We start from the raw sequence: 14,694 nt of genomic DNA, 5'->3' as shown, positions 1-14,694 counted from the left end.
ATCAATATGTACTTCTATAACTGTATTTGCATCACTGTGTACTTCTATAACTGTATTTGCATCAGTGTACTTCTATAACTGTATTTGCAGTGTACTTCTATAACTGTATTTGCATCAGTGTACTTCTATAACTGTATTTGTATCAATATGTACTTCTATAACTGTATTTGTATCAATATGTACTTCTATAACTGTATTTGCATCACTGTGTACTTCTATAACTGTATTTGCATCACTATGTAATTCTATAACTGTATTTGCATCAGTGTACTTCTATAACTGTATTTGTATCAATATGTACTTCTATAACTGTATTTGTATCAATATGTACTTCTATAACTGTATTTGCATCACTGTGTACTTCTATAACTGTATTTGTATCAATATGTACTTCTATAACTGTATTTGTATCAATATGTACTTCTATAACTGTATTTGTATCAATATGTACTTCTATAACTGTATTTGCATCACTGTGTACTTCTATAACTGTATTTGTATCAATATGTACTTCTATAACTGTATTTGTATCAATATGTACTTCTATAACTGTATTTGCATCACTGTGTACTTCTATAACTGTATTTGCATCACTATGTAATTCTATAACTGTATTTGCATCAGTGTACTTCTATAACTGTATTTGTATCAATATGTACTTCTATAACTGTATTTGTATCAATATGTACTTCTATAACTGTATTTGCATCACTGTGTACTTCTATAACTGTATTTGCATCACTGTGTACTTCTATAACTGTATTTGTATCAATATATACTTCTATAACTGTATTTGTATCAATATGTACTTCTATAACTGTATTTGTATCAATATGTACTTCTATAACTGTATTTGTATCAATATGTACTTCTATAACTGTATTTGCATCACTGTGTACTTCTATAACTGTATTTGCATCACTATGTAATTCTATAACTGTATTTGTATCAATATGTACTTCTATAACTGTATTTGCATCACTGTGTACTTCTATAACTGTATTTGCATCACTGTGTACTTCTATAACTGTATTTGTATCAATATATACTTCTATAACTGTATTTGTATCAATATGTACTTCTATAACTGTATTTGTATCAATATGTACTTCTATAACTGTATTTGCATCACTGTGTACTTCTATAACTGTATTTGCATCACTGTGTACTTCTATAACTGTATTTGTATCAATATATACTTCTATAACTGTATTTGTATCAATATGTACTTCTATAACTGTATTTGTATCAATATGTACTTCTATAACTGTATTTGTATCAATATGTACTTCTATAACTGTATTTGTATCAATATGTACTTCTATAACTGTATTTGCATCACTGTGTACTTCTATAACTGTATTTGCATCACTGTGTACTTCTATAACTGTATTTGTATCAATATATACTTCTATAACTGTATTTGTATCAATATGTACTTCTATAACTGTATTTGTATCAATATGTACTTCTATAACTGTATTTGTATCAATATGTACTTCTATAACTGTATTTGTATCAATATGTACTTCTATAACTGTATTTGCATCAGTGTACTTCTATAACTGTATTTGCATCACTACATACTTCTATAACTATTTGCATCAGTGTACTTCTATAACTGTATTTGCGTCACTATGTACTTCTAAAACTATTTGCATCACTGTACTTCTATAACTGTATTTGCATCACTATGTAATTCTATAACTGTATTTGCATCACTGTAATTCTATAACTTTATTTGCATCACTATGTAATTCTATAACTGTATTTGCATCACTGTAATTCTATAACTTTATTTGCATCACTACGTACTTCAGTAACTGTATTTGCATCACTATGTAATTCTATAACTGTATTTGCATCAATATGTACTTCTATAACTGTATTTGCATTACTGTGTAATTCTATAACTTTATTTGCATCACTATGTAATTCTATAACTGTATTTGCATCACTGTGTAATTCTATAACTGTATTTGCATCAGTGTTCTTCTGTAACTGTATTTGCATCAGTGTAATTCTATAACTATATTTGCTATATATGTACTTTATAACTTATTTAACAACTCGGCTTCTTATCATTATTTCCCATGTAGAAAAGTGAAACAAATTAACCATGTGCAGCATAGGGAACTCCAACCATAAAAAGAAACTATTTATCCCCACATGGCACATTTACATGTCAAGATAGAGTATTCTAATTCATGTAACTGTAAAGTGAGGATCATTCATGATACACCAAAGTGGGTGGTATTGCAGAAAATGAGAGCAAACAAGATGTACTACTACAATGATACCAAAAAATGTAGACATCTACTCACATTAGAAAGAACAGCAGACAAAATTTTGAAAGCCAATATTCTTTTATGTAGAAAATATCAGTTTCAGATCTTCAGTCTTGTCAAGATTTTAGATTTATTGCTAGTAGATCTGAAGCAGACAGATCCAAACTGCACTCAGACAGATGAACCTTTACAAAATAGTAGGACCACAAATCAAACAACTCCCCCTTCTGCACATAAACAGGTGAAATGGCCGATCAAAAATTTCTTTATTACACCTAAGTATCAGAGAAAATGAAAATTCCTTGAAGCAGATCAGAAAATGCTTTTTCCCAACACACAAATTAAAAAAATAGCCAAGGGAAAATGAGTTTAGATTAAGAGTTTATTAGCAGTGAGTAAAAAAATAATTCCATTTTTATGCATGGTAGATCTCCATGAAAAGATGTAGCAATGATAAGAAAGATGGCTGACAATAATTATCACAAGATCCCCATCTTAAAAAAGCATGAACAGGAGAATATAATGTTGATTGAGATCAACAGATCACACTAATTATCCAAGATCATGGCCATTATGTACCATACTTGACCCAAGTCCATGTTTATAAATACACAATTTGAAACTAGAATTCTCCTGCAATGTATAAATATTCCCATGCTTTTCATGGTTGCTCTGTCTCACCTCATCCATGGAAAGTATGTATATGCCCAAGTGTCTCTGACCCAGCCTTCAAGCTCCACCTCATGGGATGAACCAAACTTCTAACTTATTCACATCCATGGACCATCACCAATCATGTGTTTACATCTATAGACCACACCCAGGGGTATGCAAAGTTTCAAATCTCTTTTTTTTATAGTAGGTGTGTAACATTACTTACACATGCACGTGTCTGTCATATTAGTCTCTTTGATGGTTAAGCAATATATCATCAGGCCACATCAATCCCAAGCAGTCAACCACACAAAGCTTCAAGCCTCAATGATTCTATTACTCTGGTTACACAGGTGGTGGTAATCAAAACATTTGATGCAGAACCTAGAAAGCTCTTCAGATACTTTCACAAAATCGAAGTACATGTACTATTAACTAGTTCTGGCAGATAGATTGCTTGAGAGAGTCAAGTCTGAAAGGTAAAGAATGTGTACGCTGTGGTGTCTGAGGGTCCCTGTGTTGCAATAGAACATTGTCCTATGAGGCTGTGCCCTAGGGAGTACTACAATTAAGATGCCGGCCCTGATATCTCTACTTTTTAGGTCACTGTCTTACTGTGTAAATAACAGTGCTGTGTATAGTGTTTCGAGGTTGACTAACATCGAAATGAGAAGTCAGATTTTCAGGAATATCTCACACAGCTGGCAGCCCATATCTACACTTTATATAAATTAAAGTCATATTGCTTTTGACCGACTTTATTTTGTCACTTTTCTAATATATTCAAATTCATAGACAAGATAATGGACGTGTTCTCAAGTTCTGTTAACCTACATTTCAGTTGGCAAAGCCAGGAATGCAAAAATCAGAAGGATGATCAGTATTTTAAACTAAACAAAGCTATAACATTTTTTAATATATATTTATTCTTTTCATTAAAGAAACATACCTCAATTTGATCTGACTACAGAAAATTCATTTGAGCAATGTACATTTATTTTTGCTACATACTTGGATCTGTAGTCAAAATTCTTATCACATATCGTTTAAATCCATATGGATTAGTATTTAGTACAAAAGTACAGACACAAAACAAACTGATAAATTAGTTACCATTACACTCACTTTAACTAGACTAAACGTCTTTCACTGAATGATCATAAAGTCAACAACTGATGAATGCTGTATTGCATTAATGTCCAATTCTTTCAAAATTCATCAAGTGATGTTGATCTGTCCTTTTCCTGATGCAAAGTTTTAATTTAAACAAAATCCCTCTCAACATTTTTCAGTCATATAACATGTACGAGTCACACTGATAAAGTCCATTTCTCTTGATATCTGGCATCATTTGTTTTCAATTTAGACTGGTCTGCTACATAATGTGTATTAATATACAATAAATCTGTGACACATGGTTTAACATTAAAGAAACCAGTCTTGTTTTCTTGGAACTGTTTCATGTACAGCTAAACAGAAAATAAAGAAGTCAGATGAAGGTCTACCACTGGATAAATGTTCAGCAGCCGATAGTCACATGACACGAGCCTTGAACTGTAGTTTCCCATATCACAAATAATGCTGTGATGTCAAGTCAATTACATTTATTGCAGACTTCAGTTTGTGCATTATTATAAAACTCAACTGTGCTTATTTACTTTTATTCTAACACCTGGCAACTTCCATTTGTGCCATGCTTAATTTTTGTTAGATTTTATATCTTGATTTTTTTGTATCAGCTAAGTTGGCAAGAGATGTTAATTTCATTAAAACAAACATGACTATATTGCAGTGGTTTCATATCAGAATCCATATTTAATTTTAAAGGGGATACTGAAGCTGGACATTTTATGGAAACAAAATGTTTGTCCCTAATAATTATTTTCCTCTGATTGTAGAACAAATTTTAACAATGTTTATATCCATCATATTCATTGAAACAAATTTATATTGAGATTTAAAAAAAAGGATCCAAGTTAGAAACAAAATAAAGGATGTTACATTTTTGTGCATATTGTGATAAAATCATATTCACAAGCAGGGGCCCAAAGTGACAGAGTTGTCTAAAGCGCTCTCCATCACAGATCACTGCCATCTCACCTCTGTCTGTGTGGGTTCGAGTCTCGGGCTCAGGCTCAGCCAATGTGGATATGTGAGAAAGCTTGCCGGTAGCTTCATCAGTGGTTTATTCCGGGGTTTTCCCGGGTTCTTCCTCCACCATTAATACTGACCGCCATGTAAAGCCTATCTTGTGCTGAAAAATGGCATTAAACCTATAACAACATATTCATGAGCACAGCAACTCTCATCAGCCAACCCATTAGAATTTATCCATGCACACTCATCAGCAAACCCATTAGAATTTATCCATGCACACTCATCAGCCAACCCATTAGAATTTATCCATGCAGGTTTTATTTCAGAGTAATCCCTATTTCACATACGAAGCCTCCATCCAGTGGTTAAACTTGAATTTGAGGGTGACATAGGCATATTAAAATGACTAGAGCATAGGCTAAGTCTGACCACAAATGATTTGTACAATGTTGTTCACCCGATATCTCTGTAAAACTTCACTTGCAAAGACGGTTTACATGTTAGTTCTATATCCGTAATATTTTTCATTCAGATAAACACTGTTTGTTTCTTCTATGGAAAGTTATACCCATACAAATATAGCCCTCCCCCATCACTTCAGTTGGCAAAAATCACACCAAGCCTCATTTAAGAAACATTTCCGACTTGATTTTATGATTCTTGGATGTGTCTCCAATTGAAACAGCTTAGTTTAGGTGCAAAAACTGATACTTCAGAATTATGTTCTTTGTCTACCTACCATCAGTGTGTAATACAAGGATATACTAACCTTGATCAATCAAGCTGAACCACTCAAGATATAATTACTCTACCACATAAATGTATTTGTGCATACAAGTATCAATCCAGTCAAGACTATTGTGCAGGCATGTAACAGGTACTACCTTCACCCCCAACTTATTATGGCAGCTATACAATGTATATCCAAACAGCCCAGCTGCCAACTGACCAAGCATATATAAACACACACATGTATATATTATTCCAGAGCCAGATATTGTAAGGAATGCAAATTCTACACTCTCCTATCTCTCCAATCTGATAAACCAGCCCTACAGCCACAGGACCTAGCTACTAATGTTACTGATGCTGGCCTCATCCACCAGAACACTGCATTCACATATCCAATGGTATATACATTAATTGTAGCACTGAGAACTGAAGGCCAGTAAGCATACAGTCAGAGAAATGCTTTCAACGACCACACCCCCTCCAGTGCCTAAATCCACTTCACATATAATTGCAGTCTCTTGTAACAAGATCACAGCGAACTAGTATAACACTCAAGGTCATACAGCTTGTTTGTGCTCTGCTGGGATAACAAAAACAAATTTACAGTATGAATCACTTTTCAAGTCACTGTGAATTACAGCAAGTGAAATGAAGCTAAATTTTTCTTTTGTAAAAACAAAGCAAGCATACGCAGACAAAACAAAAATTTGAACTAAAAATAACTTGGTAATGCTGACAAGGTGGAAATGTTGCATGAAAACCTAGTAAGGCTATATATGTGTGTGTGTGCACACACTTCGTGTTTTTTGGTAGCAAAATGGAACTGTCAAACATCTATTTTTGGATCAACCCATTATAAAATAACCATTACAGGAATATTCTATTCAATCTTTCCTAGCATATTATCTAAACCAGGGGTCTCAAACTTAAACCACCCTGAGGGTTGCATGATGCCATTTTCAATGACCCAAGGGCCACACCACCTTTGCTATCTCTCATGACACCTTGTGATGCCAATCATTTTGCAGGCCACAGAACACAGCTTGGTGGATTGCATGCGGCCCACGGGCCACATGTTTGAGACCCCTGATCTAAACAAACACTGTCAGAAAATGTATATGAATGATCAGGAAAGGCCAATCTGATTAAAATCGTATCTCCACTATGAAGATCTGACAGAGACTGCTTTTTGGTCATGTTCAGGTGAGCTATGCCAGGGCTTGAAAATAGTGTTGAAGAGTCCAGGACCTGACACCCTCTAATGAAGCCAGATATAATAAACAGGTCCGAGTTGACGAGTTATTGTGAGGAACATCAAATTCAATATAAAAGCAGTTACATGTAATAAATGATATAACAGAGTTATAATAAATGAATAAAGTGGTTATATTTAAATAAAAGCATTTATATTTAAACAATGTAGTTTCATTACTGATCTGAATAAAATAACCAGTAGTCTTAAATGGTCTTTTTTCACCATCAAAGGACTCTTGATAAATATTCAATTAAGTAAATCAAAATGTTTAACATGATAAACACTGAAACACAAGTACACATCGTATACTGTAGTCTCTGAAGAATCACTTGTCTGATTCTACCAATGATCTCATTCAGCTTTTGTCCACTGCCCAAGTGGGTCAAATCTCTTGCTCTCTGCTAGAAAGCAACCATTTTGTTATTGCACATCTGCACTTAAGTCTCCAATATCTGGACCCTCTTACATAATCAATACAAGTAAAACCCGTTTTTATAACGTGATTCCACTTGCTCTCGGAAAAGCTGATTATTCGTATCCCTAGCAGATTTTTAATCCCATCACTTTGTTTAATGTTACCTTAACTTCACCTTGCACTGTTTCCACAGTATTAGCATGTATACAATTCAAAACTGAAGTATATTTGATGTTTGACCCAATGAACAAAAGAAACGATATATAATCAAGAGGTTAATTAAAACTGAGGACATTTAAATTTCAATGCATACATCACTATGTTATTCTTTGTGCCCCAAGTATGCAGTATAACAGGTTTTACCTGTAGTTGGTGATAGAAATTGTCTTTCTTCTGACTTGTTCTCAAACTGGTTCTAATACAGTTAGCAGTTGAAAATCCCCTTTCACATGCATGTAAAATAGTGAACAAATCCATACATGCCATGCCCAATCCCAACCCAACCCCCTACCTCTGAGAGGTATAAGTGTAATTATTATTTTAAGTGGCAAAAAAATTTAATCTGGGTAGAAAAAAGTGTAATCTGTATATTACATGCCAGAATTACACTATGTCTGAAAAAGTAATTTATTTTTGCAAGTAACCTGGTTCTGCAGCTGGTCAAAATTCTTGTCACAAGGGGCAAGATCCATATGGATTAGAACCAGAATACAAACACAAAATATATTGAAAATTTTTTTATATACAGCACTCACTTTAACTATAATTCTACATATGTAACTTTCGCTGAACGATTCTGAACTGGAATCATGCGATGAGCATGATCATGTGCTCAAAGTGCCGTTACCATTACTCCCATGGTCTTCTTTTAAAATTTGAAAATTGGTGATTTGTCCTATTTTTGATTTGACATATTTTGAAGTTTAAAAAAATCAATCTGCTGTAAAATTTTCCAAATAACATCCACAATTCAAAGCGTAAAACGTTTTCAAAATAACATCCACAATTCAAGGCGTAAAACGTTTTCCAAATAACATCCACAATTCAAAGCGTAAAACGTTTTGCTTTACATCTGGTGCCATTTCGTTTAAAAGTACAAACTGGTCTGCTACCTTATCAATATAATGAATATATAAGGAAAAAGGCACACATGAGTGTGTGTTTTTGATTCAGACGCTTTTTTAATGTAGCTTTAACAATTTTTTAGTCATATCGGTATGATGTCTGCAGTGTGGTAGTTTATAGTGATGTCAAGCACAGGGACATCATGCCACATACATGTAGCATCATGTCCTACCCAGTCACATTATCCTGACAAAAAGCCAACCAGTCCTAACACTAACCTCTTAAATGCTCAGCGCCTAGCAAGGCAGCTGTTGGTACACACACATGAAGAAACCTGTCTGTTTTCTTGGAAATGAGTCACATACATTGCTATAAATACCAAAAAGGAAAGTACTCTTACAATATTCTTAATCAGCAGTCATCTTTTTAAGAATACAGTGACCCCGCTATAACATGGTAGTTGGAGTCCATAGAATCCAAATGTGTTATAGACTGAACCATGTTATAACCCATGTGATGGGTGGAGTTTGGGGGTTAACCCTTTACCTCATAGTGTATGGCTTTTTAGCCCTCCGATACACATGAAGCAAAGTTACCCTGTGCAGTGCACTATAAATAGAACACCTCTTTGACTCCATACACATAGGTCTGCCTGTTAACTGTTATGCAGTGTAGTGTGTTACGTTTAACAGCAACATTAACCATTTTACATTTTTGGTACACATCTATTATGTATGTGAAAATTTAAGACTAAAGTTCGATTGTTATAGCTGTGTAATTATTTTTCACGTAAGAATTTTTTTTATGTGCTTTAAAATCTTGAGAGAACTTGTTCACCGTCAAGTCAGTGAAGCTGCGTGACCAACCGTAGCTGCCATTTCTCATACTTGAAATTTACAAGTTTTTTGTCTGCATCTACATCACTAAGTCATCTGAATTTGATAATTTATAAAAACTAATTGCTGCCTACATCAATATCAGAGCCTTTACCTAAGTTATTGAAGCTTTCATAGTTGTGATTCTAATCGTGAAAAGTACTGAACGAAATCCGCGACCTCCATTTTGGAGAGTGGAGAATATGACCCAATTACTGTAAATAGCAGATTTCAACCATAGCACAAATAGCGACCACGTGATCTGACGTAATGGTCATTCGCAGCAATGAATGAGGTATCTAATAGGGGGTTTTCCCCAAAGATGGCGCTACGAAAACCCACTAAAAATGGCCAATGTTTACAGCAGGCATCAAAAGGCGCTTCCATGCAAATGGAGTAGAGGCATCTAAAGGCGCTTCCATGCAAATGGAGTAGATGCATCCAAAGGCGCTTCCATGCAAATGGAGTAGAGGCATCCAAAGGCGCTTGCATGAGGTAAAGGGTTAATAAAAGCAGGCACAAAAATACATGCTTTTGATTAAATGAAGACAAACTAGTCTGAAAAACATCTGAATATTGACAACTTACAGTTGTGTATTACCATCCATATTCAATTATATATTGTATTTGTATATAATAAATCTATGAATTGGAGTTCAGATCACATGTTATAAATTTCATGTATGACTTGCTCCCCATTAGAAAACACCAAAACTGCGTATTTATGGAAAAAAATGGTGGTCCTCGTTTTGATCTATATATGACTGTCACTTAACAATTCACTACAACTGTCGCAAGTAGCACAAGGCTATAGCTCTTTACATGTACTTAAATTGGTCAAGATTTTGGTCAACTGGAGGCTTTGCTACCTAGGGGATCTGGCTACTGACAGGGAAATGAAAACTTGAACAAATTAAAAAGTTAACAAATATCATTGCAAGTTACCCGATCTTCAATTAACGACTACCATATATCTACGGTTTAAAAAGATTGTAAATTTAATTTGCGTTTTATGCTGCCGTTGGTAGCGACCGTAAGCACTTTTTCACAATAAACAGATTCCATTGTTTTCGTTTAAGTTTGGAGCGACTTCCTTGATGAAAGGTTATTTGGGGTTTTTTTATTACTGAAGACTACAGGTAGCTTTTTGATGAAGGATTCATGTGTTATTGAAATTACAGCTAAAGGATAGTGCTGAAGGTCAAAAAAGATGTCTGTTTCTTACTGCGGCAGCAACATCAAATAATTGTAGAACACTGATTGAGACTGATCTTTTTTTTATTTGCTTAGTATTTATACAGAACAATTGGTGCTTCAAAGGTTTTCAGTTTTAGCTGAAGTTTCAGTAAAACTATTTTTCTGGATACATTTTAAAAACAAAAGGAATTAGCCATCGTTTGGTCAAGTGTAGCAGTTATGGCTTATTTTTGTTGTTGCTGGGAGTCCATTTTCTTCATGTTTAGGTTCCTGCAGCTTTTCAGATTTGCCGATGGACAAGAAGCCCAAGTTAAATAAACTTGTGACTCATTCTGATTGTCTGTTATGTACAATGGAGCAGAACCACCTGCATTTTAGTGTCTAATACAACATAATGGTATAGGACAAGTCATGCAATGTTTGTTTTTTAGCCAGCCATTACAATGGACATCTTGGGTCTCGTTGAAAGAGACTTCAAGAGGATCACTTTGGATGTCTCACCCAGTCACATTATCCTGACACCAGTCCTAACACTAACCTCTTAATGCTGAGCACCAAGCAAGGCAGCTGTTAGTACCATTTTTTGTTAAGTCTTTGGTATGACTCAGCCAGGGATCAAACCCACGACCTCATGCATCCAAGGTGGATGCTCTAATCTTATTATTATTATAAGAGATGAATCAGGTTACAACTGCAGTGTTACAACAATAATCAATTAATGTCAGGCTATTGTCATTTAAATCAAAAAGGAAGAGTTGCATATCTCACAGTTCACTGTAATGACATTTCATAAAGTCCACAAGCATTTTATGTTTCATTTAAGACTAACAGTGTCATCATCAATCATCCGGATCAAAGGCATTTACATGTATTTTAGGTTTCTGTAACATTTCACACATTTACATGTTTTATAGCTTTCCGTAACAGTTCACACATCTACATGTATTTTCAAATATAACTAATGTTTACAATCAATAAACAAAATCTGGTATACTTATGTACTTCAACTATAAGATATTTCGAATTGCAGGTCAGAGATCTAGTCTTCAATGCTAAGGTCAAGGTACAAATGCTTGGTTTCTTGTAATAATCATATCTTTATATCATAAAAGCTGTCTAAAGAACAAGGACATGTTTGTGCTTCTCTCAGTTTTATAGCATCCTGTGTATCACAAAAACTCGTGGTTTTTTTCTTCTTGGTCATACCCACTAACCAATTTTGTTTCTTTTCTTGTCATGTACTAAGTAATTATACAAGTTCCTGTAACTACTAATGTCTTTTTTGTCAGGCAGACATAAGATAGGCCATTATTTGACCAACAATGCATAAGGATTTGTAGTCTTGGGTTTAAATTATCTAGGGTGGTTTTAATCTGCCTTCGCTATTGACCCCCATTGTCATGGATAGAGGTCAGATGCCAGCCATACTTTCGAGGTGGCATTCATCATCCAGTATCACAGTCCATCATATGACCAGTGTAACTGCAGTGTGTAAGCTGGTATAATGTTTTACAATAGGTACACCTAAATGTCAACCAGCAAAAGTTTAATTGTCAATGGTGGAGTTTTAAGCAGATAAAGAACAGAATTCTAAACAATGCAAGTCTTATCTTCTTGAAATCCCTTTTCTAAAGCTGGATTATGTTTTCAGAATCCTTACACTTTCCTACATCTACAGTATCCCTCATTTCTGTCTGTCTGTCTGTCCTTCCATCCAGCATATAATTCCTTGACACAGCTAGTCCTGCAGGTTCAAATTTATCATTATGTAATTTGCACAGGCCCAAGGGGCCAAACCTAATGTGTATGGAACAATGTTTTCAAAAACAAACTACAAAAGTAGCTGTCAATGGTGTATTATGTAGAGTTGGAAGTTTTTGTCAGGCATAAAAAGTTGAGTCTCTTGGCAACATGCAAGATTATGTAAACTTATATCCAATATACACCACTGAACATGTATTTGTTGTGACTGGATAACTCTTACACCATCAAGTTCCAGCAGAGTTATCTCTTAAATACCCATCCTTCAGCAGCTAAAGAAGGCTGGTTAAAAAAATTCCTCCTTGAGGCTCTGTGGCATCTGTGTGCCATGAACCTCACTGACAGGGAAGAGGTCTAGTCTGAGGTTGAATATTAACTAGTGCTGCATCTCTCTGAAAAACTTAGTGGATGGCCCCCTGAAAGGGAGAAAAGATAATGGCACAAAAATTAGATCACAAAACTGGCAGTGTAACATCAATATTCGAATAAAGTATGCAGTCATTGAAAAAGATGACCATTCTACACGTATCCCATGCCTAGTACACATGTGGACTGTATCATGCTCTATACTCTGTCGAAGAATGTATTCATATCAAACTGGCAGTGGTTTTTCAGCATGAAAAGTGACAATGCACATGAGTGACAGTTAAGTTATTGCTGCCATTAGAACAATCTGCCACAAATGAATTTTCTGCCTTCATGTTCCAAAGAAAAAAAAATGTGTCAGCTCTAAGAAGAGTAAATCTCATAAAGTTGTTAGAAAGAAGAAAAAAAATTTTTTGGCGGGGGGGGGGGGGGGGGGGGGGTAAAATTGCGAAATACTTACCTGTCGCTACTGCTTAGCTAATCTATTTTCATGCCGAAAATATACTGTCCGTATGATGTGAATACATCCTCCCAGAGTGGAGAAAAAGTCAGTATGCATCGACTGCCCATGCTTTCTGATCCGAGACAAGACACGTAAAAGGGAAGTTTGTTATTGAATTTGGTCACAAACAGGTCCACCAGAGATCTTCCCCAAAGGGAAAACAGGGACCCAGTTAATGAGTAGTGAAAAGACCATTCTGTGAGGATGGCTAAGTCTGTCCTAGACAGGCTCTCCACTAATATGTTCATTTTGTCTGGAATGTGGCAAACTCTGAGGTTGCCCAGAGGAAAAAGACCCAGACCTCCACGCAAAGAGAAGAGGCACGTGTGCCTACTTGACGTCGACATGGTGAATCTACTATATTCCAGGTACTGGGAAACCACAAATCACAAATGATGCAACGGTTTTTCCAAGTGCAGATGGAGCACTTGATGCAGTTTGTGTATCCCATGAGACCTTGTTGTGGCCCCACTGCTCCACAGACAGTTTTGTCTATGAAAAAGAAAATTAGTGGCATGGTCCCTTGTTGCAAAACTCAACTTGCACACAAATAAAGAAAGGATGGAAATTATTGTTAAAGTATTTCCTTATTATTGAAAGAAACAAGATATTCCAGTTCTGATGATTTGTTTATTGAGGTAACATGCAAACATATGAATGTCAACACAACCGGTGTATGAACATAAAACTATTTTATCGAGTTGAAAATAAAAATGGAGGAAATGATATCCTCAACATTTGAGCAAGGCCTGTTATTGTTCCTAGAACATAGGGACTTACCTGTACCATTCAGTTAATATTTCAAGTAAAAGTGTCTACCACCATGGGTAGAACACGAGGTAGCTTCCAAATTCCCACAAAGAATGAAATTCAAAGGGGGGAAAAACAAAAAGCTATAATACAATTTTAGAAACAAACGGACAATAGTAACACTGAGAATTATCAAACACTGTAGAGAGAGAGAGAGACAGCTAACTGCAGTATATTAGTGTCCACATGCATAATTTCTCAGTCACAACAGCTTCAGATGTCTATACAGCAAGACGTCTGTGAAAAGAATGACATATAGGTACATCTACCTTCAGCGCATGACCATGCCACTGAGTGGTGTGCAAAAGGTCAAAGGGTCATACTGACTTTTTCTCCAGTCTGGGAGGATGTGTTCACATCATATGAGCGATATATTTTTGGCATGAAAATAGATTAGCTAAGCAATAGTGACAGGATAAGTAATTGCTGCTATTAAATAATGTTTTGTACGATGGATATGAAGTGATCCAATTTTCAAAAACAGCTGTAAACTCTGATCTAGAATGGGTTGTTGCCATGTTTGTAAAGAATTAAAGAAGGAAATAATTAACTAATACGTTCTTTCAACAGATAACTTTGGAGAATACAAAGTCACTAATTGTAATATTCATCCTTGATATCTGATTAATATATGACTTTAATGACTATATGGGTATACTTTGGCATTTCAAATCATC

General features: G+C 35.1%; 1 protein-coding gene across 9 annotated transcripts in view; it reads right to left on the bottom strand.

Annotated features, from left to right (window-relative positions):
* The window catches only part of LOC149795652 (alpha-adducin-like), a 160,104-nt gene that overhangs the window by 131,070 nt on the left and 14,340 nt on the right, over nt 1-14,694 (bottom strand). Inside the window, exon 1 of one of the 9 annotated variants that reach the window (XM_089965477.1) lies at nt 5,809-6,188. The exons of the other annotated variants lie outside the window; for them this stretch is intronic. The gene's annotated coding sequence lies outside the window, so the exon portion shown is untranslated. Of the gene's footprint in view, nt 1-5,808; nt 6,189-14,694 lie in introns of those variants that run through there. 9 annotated transcript variants of the gene reach the window in all.

This window comes from Sinohyriopsis cumingii, chromosome 7 (genome assembly GCF_028554795.1).
Source record: "Sinohyriopsis cumingii isolate HCF-2022 chromosome 7, ASM2855479v2, whole genome shotgun sequence".
Lineage (NCBI taxonomy): Eukaryota > Metazoa > Mollusca > Bivalvia > Unionida > Unionidae > Sinohyriopsis > Sinohyriopsis cumingii.
The sequence above is the reverse complement of the archived record's forward strand: the minus strand, read 5'-3'. Positions and strand labels throughout refer to the sequence as shown.